This window comes from Salmo salar, unplaced genomic scaffold (assembly GCF_905237065.1).
Source record: "Salmo salar unplaced genomic scaffold, Ssal_v3.1, whole genome shotgun sequence".
Classification (NCBI taxonomy): Eukaryota; Metazoa; Chordata; class Actinopteri; order Salmoniformes; family Salmonidae; genus Salmo; species Salmo salar.
In genome coordinates this window covers 39,752-46,782 of record NW_025550769.1, presented here as the reverse complement: position 1 = coordinate 46,782, position 7,031 = coordinate 39,752, and the positions used below count along the sequence as shown (strand labels likewise).

General features: G+C 44.5%; 1 pseudogene; it reads right to left on the bottom strand.

Annotated features, from left to right (window-relative positions):
* Positions 1 to 324: 324 nt before the first annotated feature.
* Positions 325 to 7,031, bottom strand: part of LOC123740004 (dynein axonemal heavy chain 6-like) — a 33,487-nt pseudogene continuing 26,780 nt past the window's right edge.

Genomic DNA, 7,031 nt, shown 5'->3' with positions numbered 1-7,031 from the left:
GTGTGGAAGAAGACATAATGAATACAGTAGGAGGTGTGTGTTCTAACCTGTATGATGGTGTGGAAGAAGACATAATGAATACAGTAGGAGGTGTGTGTTCTGACCTGTATGATGGTGTGGAAGAAGACATAATGAATACAGTAGGAGGTGTGTGTTCTGACCTGTATGATGGTGTGGAAGAAGACATAATGAATACAGTAGGAGGTGTGTTCTGACCTGTATGACGGTGTGGAAGAAGACATAATGAATACAGTAGGAGGTGTGTGTTCTGACCTGTATGACGGTGTGGAAGAAGACATAATGAATACAGTAGGAGGTGTGTTCTGACCTGTATGATGGTGTGGAAGAAGACATAATGAATACAGTAGGAGGTGTGTTCTGACCTGTATGATGGCGTGGAAGAAGCAGACTCCAAAGATGATCTTCCTCCACTGGCGTCCCAGGATGTGCTCCTCAAAGAAGTTGTTGGTGATCTCAGTGAACGCCCGGCGCACGTTGGCACGTAGACCCTTAGGAGGCTCGTTGGTCACCTGGCCCACGCACACACACACACACACAAACGTCCACAAGCAAACACACACACACACACGTCCACACACACACACATCCACACACGTCCACAAGCAAACACACACACACACATCCACAAGGAAACACACACACACACACATCCACACACACATCCACAAGGAAACACATCCACAGACGTCCACAAACAGATGTGGAAATAAAAGGATAACCAATCAGATAATTCCGAGACATAAACATGCACCCATGCTCAAACACACGGGTTAGGTGTGTGTGCACACACGTGTGTATGCATCTATAAAGAGCGATGGTCCTACATGCGTGTGTAAGCCGTGTGTGACAGGACTACTCTCTCATGGTTAGAGAAGGCCATGTGAGGGATACGAAACACTGTCCAGAGTGGCTAAGGTTGAGAGGACAACCTGTCCAAAGACGCAAACAGGAAATATCGGAATTGCTGAAGATCCATAAATATCTCAACAGAGCCTTGAGAATCCAATACTGTTTCAATTTAAACAATCCAAGATTATGCTCTAGAACCTAAGACTGAGTTGTAGAACTAAGACTGAAATTGTAGAACCTAAGACTGAGATTGTAGAACCTAAGACTGAGATTGTAGAAGCTAAGACTGAGATTCTAGAACCTAAGACTGAATTCTAGAACCTAAGACTGAGTTTTATCATCTAAGACTGAGTTTTATCATCTAAGACTGAGTTTCATCATCTAAGACTGAGTTTCATCATCTAAGACTGAGTTTCATCATCTAAGACTGAGTTCCAGAATAGTAGTAGAACCAAAGTTTGAGTTGTAGAATCGAAGGTCTCTATGTCCTGTGACAGAGTGTAAAGGTGAGCGTTACCTTGACAGAGTTCTGGAGGACAGTGACAGGGAACACCTTGGTGGGCATGGAGCTCAGGAACAACCTGAAGTTCTCATGGATCACCGTGTCTAACAGGGAGGAGGTGACAGAATGAGTCAGTAGACATAAACACAGCACACACACAGGGTCAGTCCAGTCCATAGCGTGTAGTAGAGAGGTCCAGCAGCACAGGACAGCCGCAGGTGCAGGGTGTGTGTGTGAGTGCCATTAAAATCCCCATTCACCCTGTGTCCTGACCTAACCACACAGGAACACCTCACACCACCTGATACCCAGGTATATACAGTTGAAGTCGGAAGTCATTAAAACTCGTTTTTCAACCACTCCACAAATGTCTTGTTAACAAACTATAGTTTTGGCAAGTCGGTTAGGACATCTACTTTGTTTCATTTATTTTACATTTATTTAACTAGCCAAGTCAGTTAAGAACAATTTCTTATTTACAATGACGGCCTACCGGGGAACAGTGGGTTAACTGCCTTGTTCAGGGGCAGAACGACAGATTTTTACCTTGTCAGCTCAGGGGATCGATTTTGCAACCATTCGGTTACAAGTCCAACGCTCTAACCACTAGGCTACCTGCCGCCGTGTGGATGACACAAGTATTTTTTACAACAATTGTTTACAGACAGATTATTTCACTTATAATTCACTGTATCACAATTCCAGTGGGTCAGAAGTTCACATACTGTACATTAAGTTGACTGTGCCTTTAAACAGCTTGGAAAATTCCAGAAAATGATGTCATGGTTTTAGAAGCTTCTGATAGGCTAATTGACATCATTTGAGTCAATTGGAGGTGTACCTGTAGATGTATTTCAAGGCCTACCTTCAAACTCAGTGCCTCTTTGCTTGACATGGAAAATAAAAAATAAATCAGCCAAGACCTCAGAAAAAAATTTGAGACCTCCACAAGTCTGGTTCATCCTTGGGAGCAATTTCCAAATGCCACGTTCATCTGTACAAACAACAGTACGCAAGTATAAACACCATGGGACCACGCAGCCGTCGCACCGCTCAGGAAGGAGACACGTTCTGTCTCCTAGAGATGAACGTACTTTGGTGCGAAAAGTGCAAATCAATCCCAGAACAACAGTAAAGGACTTAAGATGCTGGAACGTATGTATCTATATCCAAGTAAACGAGTCCTATATCGACATCCTGAAAGGCCGCTCAGCAAGGAGGAAGCCAGTGCTCCCCTACAGCTGTTTGCAACTGCACATGGGGACAAAGATCGTACTCTTTGGAGAAATGTCCTCTGGTCTGATGAAACAAAAATAGAACTGTTTGGCCATAATGACCATCGTTTTGTTTGGAGGAAAAGGGGGGAGGCTTGCAAGCCGAAGAACACCATCCCAACCGTGAAGCACGGGGTGGCAGCATCATGTTGTGGGGGTGCCTTGCTGCAGTAGGGACTGGTGCACTTCACAAAATAGATGGCATCATGAGGTAGGGAATTATGTCGCTATATTGAAGCAACATCTCAAGACATCAGTCAGGAAGTTAAAGCTTGGTCACAAATGGGTCTTCCAAATGGACAATGACCCCAAGCATACTTCCAAAGTTGTGGCAAAATGGCTTAAGGACAACAAAGTCAAGGTATTGGAGTGGCCATCACAAAGCCCTGACCTCGATCCTATAGAAAATGTGTGGGCAGAACTGAAAAAGCGTGTGCGAGCAAGGAGGCCTACAAACCTGACTCAGTTACACCAGCTCTGTCAGGAGGAATGGGCCAAAATTCACCCAACTTATTGTGGGAAGCTTGTTGTGGAAGGCTACCGAAAGTTTGACCCAATTAGTTACAATGCTACCAAATACTAAAAAAGGGAATGTGATGAAAGAAATAAAAGTTGAAATAAATCATTCTCTACTATTATTCTAACATTTCACATTCTTAAAATAAAGTGGTGATTCTAACTGACCTAAGACAGGGAATTTTACAAGGATTAAATGTCAGGAATTGTGAAAAACTGAGTTTAAATGTATTTAGCTGAGGTGTATGTAAACTTCCAACTTCAACTGTACAGTACACAGATCTATGGTAATATGACCCCGTCCCTGGTTGACTGATGTTGTAGTGTGTCTATCCATTAGATATGTAAAACAGTGGTATTCTGACCCCGTCCCTGGTTGACTGATGTTGTAGTGTGTCTATCCATTAGATATGTGAACAGTGGTATTCTGACCCCGTCCCTGGTTGACTGATGTTGTAGTGTATCTATCCATTAGATATGTGAACAGTGGTATTCTGACCCCGTCCCTGGTTGACTGATGTTGTAGTGTGTCTATCCATTAGATATGTGAACAGTGGTATTCTGACCCCGTCCCTGGTTGACTGATGTTGTAGTGTATCTATCCATTAGATATGTGAACAGTGGTATTCTGACCCCGTCCCTGGTTGACTGATGTTGTAGTGTATCTATCCATTAGATATGTGAACAGTGGTATTCTGACCCCGTCCCTGGTTGACTGATGTTGTAGTGTATCTATCCATTAGATATGTGAACAGTGGTATTCTGACCCCGTCCCTGGTTGACTGATGTTGTAGTGTGTCTATCCATTAGATATGTGAACAGTGGTATTCTGACCCCGTCCCTGGTTGACTGATGTTGTAGTGTGTCTATCCATTAGATATGTGAACAGTGGTATTCTGACCCCGTCCCTGGTTGACTGATGTTGTAGTGTGTCTATCCATTAGATATGTGAACAGTGGTATTCTGACCCCGTCCCTGGTTGACTGATGTTGTAGTGTGTCTATCCATTAGATATGTGAACAGTGGTATTCTGACCCCGTCCCTGGTTGACTGATGTTGTAGTGTATCTATCCATTAAACATATTTTATGTATCTATCCATAAGATGTTGGAGCACCATATGTGAACAGTGATATTCTGTTGACATAAACTTCAATCACACTGTTGGAAAACCAAATTTGGACAAATTATATAATGTTTCATCTAGAGACAGTAGGTGGGAATACAGTGGTCTGCTCCAGTGCCTAAACTACAGTGTAGGATGTCATATACTGTGTAGGGAATATGGTCAATATAAATGGTGTGTGTGTAGGTTGTGTGTGTGTGTGTAGGGTGTGTGTGTTTGTTGTGTGTGTGTAGTTGTGAGTGTGAGTGTGAGTGTGTGTGTGTGTGTGTGTGTGTGTGTGTGTGTGTGTGTGTGTGTGTGTGTGTGTGTGTGTGTGTGTGTGTGTGTGTGTCTGACCAGGCTCAGTGAAGGTCTTGATGAGTTCCTCCATGGCTAACATCCAGGACACAGCCAGGTGACAGTTCTGGAGGAAGATCCAGTTACCACTCTTCAGAGCTTCCAGAATCATCTTCTCTGCTATAGGACCCTGACCCTGACCTAGAGAGATAGACCTTACCCTGGAGAGAGACACAGAGGGTTAATACTGAGAGACAGAGGGTTAATACTGAGAGACAGAGGGTTAATACTGAGAGACAGAGGGTTAATACTGAGAGACAGAGGGTTAATACTGAGAGACAGAGGGTTAATACTGAGAGACAGAGGGTTAATACTGAGAGACAGAGGGTTAATACTGAGAGACAGAGGGTTAATACTGAGAGACAGAGGGTTAATACTGAGAGACAGGGGGTTAATACTGAGAGACAGAGGGTTAATACTGAGAGACAGAGGGTTAATACTGAGAGACAGAGGGTTAATACTGAGAGACAGAGGGTTAATACTGAGAGACAGAGGGTTAATACTGAGAGACAGAGGGTTAATACTGATAGACAGAGGGTTAATACTGAGAGACAGAGGGTTAATACTGAGAGACAGAGGGTTAATACTGAGAGACAGAGGGTTAATACTGAGAGACAGAGGGTTAATACTGAGAGACAGAGGGTTAATACTGAGAGACAGAGGGTTAATACTGAGAGACAGAGGGTTAATACTGAGAGACAGAGGGTTAATACTGAGAGACAGAGGGTTAATACTGAGAGACAGAGGGTTAATACTGAGCGACAGAGGGTTAATAGTGAGAGACAGAGGGTTAATACTGAGAGACAGAGGGTTAATACTGAGAGACAGGGGGTTAATACTGAGAGACAGGGGGTTAATACTGAGAGGCAGAGGGTTAATACTGAGAGGCAGAGGGTTAATACTGAGAGACAGAGGGTTAATTCTGAGAGACAGAGGGTTAATACTGAGAGACAGAGGGTTAATACTGAGAGACAGAGGGTTAATACTGAGAGACAGAGGGTTAATACTGAGAGACAGAGGGTTAATACTGAGAGACAGAGGGCTGACCTAGAGACATAGTTTACCCTGAGAGAGACAGAGGGTTAATACTGAGAGACAGAGGGTTAATACTGAGAGACAGAGGGTTAATACTGAGAGACAGAGGGTTAATACTGAGAGACAGAGGGTTAATACTGAGAGACAGAGGGTTAATAGCTTCTGAGAGACAGAGGGTTAATACTGAGAGACAGAGGGTTAATACTGAGAGACAGAGGGTTAATACTGAGAGACAGAGGTTATACTGAGAGACAGAGGGTTAATACTGAGAGACAGAGGGTTAATACTGAGAGACAGAGGGCCGTCTTTACCCTAGTGAGAGACAGAAAGTTAATACTGAGAGACAGAGAGGACCCTGACCTAGAGAGATAGTCTTTACCCTGGAGAGAGGAGAGAGAGACAGAAAGTTAATACTGAGAGACAGAGAGGACCCTGACCTAGAGAGAGATTTTTATTAATTTATTTTTCATTGAACCTTTATTTCACTAGGCAAGTCAGTTAAGAACAAATTCTTATTTACAACGACGGCCTACACCAGCCAAACCCGGACGACGCTGGGCCAATTGTGCGCCGCCCTATGGGATAGACTACCCTATAGGACACATGATGAGAAAGAAGGACAGGTTGTTAATACTGAGATACAGGGGACGGACATAGAGAGGGGAACAGTCTCAGAGAGGGGGACAGGGTTACCCAACTACCCCGTCACCTCCCCCCTTTTCCTCCATCCTCCCTCTGTCCCACCCCTCACCTGTCCAGGTATCCCCTCTCCTTGGCGAAGCGTTGGAAGGCTCCCATGGGGTCTGATCCGGTACTGAGGATGAAGACCAGGGGGGTGGAGGGAGACATGTCACTGTAGAGAGTGGCCAGGTCAACAGGAGGGTTCTCTACAAACTGTTTCCCCAGGCTCACGATCACAAACTCTGTCACCGCAAACACCACCTAGAGGGAGGGAGGGAGAGTGAGGAAGCGGTCGTAAATTCACTCTGGCTACCTACGCCGATTTCAGAGCACTCTCCTCTGTGTGTGTGAGCGCAAAATAACGACAAATAAAGAATTTACGAATGCTCATGCTCAACACCCCTTGAATATGGCCGGTGTCAGTAAACGTCAGCAAAAAAAGCATAATTAAATTGCTGCCAGCAGCGCAGTTAGTCACCAACGCTCTGGATAACATGAAAACAGCCTAACCAGCTCTGCTAGGGAGAGAAAAATGGCCAGATCGAGGTGTTCTCTCATTTGTATCTGGAAGTAGCTAGTAAGCCAGCCAATGTTAGCCAGTTAGCTTGGGTGCTTGACTGTAGTTGTTAGGTCAGAACTCTCGGATCAACTCTACTCCTCGGCCAGAGCGTCCAGTGTGCGCTCTGAACACT